Here is a 1,450-nt window from a genome sequence, read left to right on the forward strand (position 1 = left end):
ACCAGAGACCAGTGCTTTACCGAAAGTGGGTGGGGGTAGATTGTGGGAGGTGTGTGTATATCCATGGAGGCCTCCCCTCAGCTCCACGTACTAGCAGGGGGTATGTGCTGTGATTGCCAGCCCCTGCAGAAGCTCTGCCCGTGCTGTGGCGGTAAACGGATATTTCATGAGGTCACTGCTGAACTTACAGTAAGTCTCTTGAATGCATTCCTGTTTGCTGGGCAGTCATTCTTTACTTGCTAGAATGCAGCTTCCTGAAGCAGTTGAACTGCACAAAAATATTTGAAGAAGGCTCATTAGCAGAAGCTGTTCAGGAGCTGTGGTATGTGTTGGGGGGTGGGGAGGGGGTAGGAGCAGCAGTAATGCATGTATAGACTCCCAGGAGAAATCAACCTGAAAGCTTCAAGCAAATGTATTACGGGTAGTTTCAAAACAAGACATCTGAGCTAGGAAGACAGCCACCTTATCCAAGAGATGACGATCAGGGGTCCATTACACTGCAATTAAGCCATGCTCAGGCTCATTTTTCACGGAGCTTTTCCTCCTTTCAAGACGCAACTAGATCCATAGATCAGAGGATATCAGACTGGCATTTTTTTTCAAGTCTCATTACAACCTGCATTCATGATATTAGTTCTCTAGTTAGCTTTAAGAAAGTCCAGTCAAACATATTAGCACAGTGGTCAGGTGGGTGACTTCTTTATGTGGTATGTCATACCAGGTAAAACTACAATCACAGGAATGCAAAGCCAACACAGAACACAAAAGGAAACCCTAATTCACCAGAGACACAAACCTAAAAATAGTAGTTGCCAGGCCCAAGAGATGCAAAGTCCACTCTACTTTGAAAGCCGGACGAGTAAATAATCAAGTAATCCAAGGGTTTTACTCCATTCTCAGTTAAAGGGAAATGTGTCTGTTATAGCGATCTTGACATCTGACAATATCACAGATTCCCAAATGTTCTGCCCCAAAACTGTCAGATGGGGAATGTCCACCAGATTCTCAACTCCTCCTGCTTTCAACAGAAATCTTCCTTTGCTGACAAAAATATAGTACATCATGCTGGATATACCCCAGGATTGTTGAAGTGAGCTTATTACAGTAGCATCAAGGGGCTTCGATTGATTACAAGGCCCCATTGTGTTAGGCACGTACATATACTCAGTGGGTGTGTCTACACACAGAATCACAGGAAGAAGGACCAGAAGGCACCTATAAGATCATCAAGTCCAGTCTCCTGCCTTGGGCAGGAGGTAATTGGGCTCAAATGAGCTCTACAAGGTATTTGTCCAGCCTCCTCTTAAAGATACCTGAGATGGTGACTGCACCACCACCTCTGCTGAAAGTGTGTTCCAGATTCTAGTTACCTGTACAGAAAATAAATTTTTCCTTATGTTCATCCAAAACTTTTCCTCGACTAGCTTGTGTCCATTGGTCTGTGTCTTCC

The sequence above is a fragment of the Gavialis gangeticus genome, unplaced genomic scaffold (genome assembly GCF_001723915.1).
Source record: "Gavialis gangeticus isolate Ggan-Ray unplaced genomic scaffold, GavGan_comp1, whole genome shotgun sequence".
In the NCBI taxonomy this organism is placed as follows: Eukaryota; Metazoa; Chordata; order Crocodylia; family Gavialidae; genus Gavialis; species Gavialis gangeticus.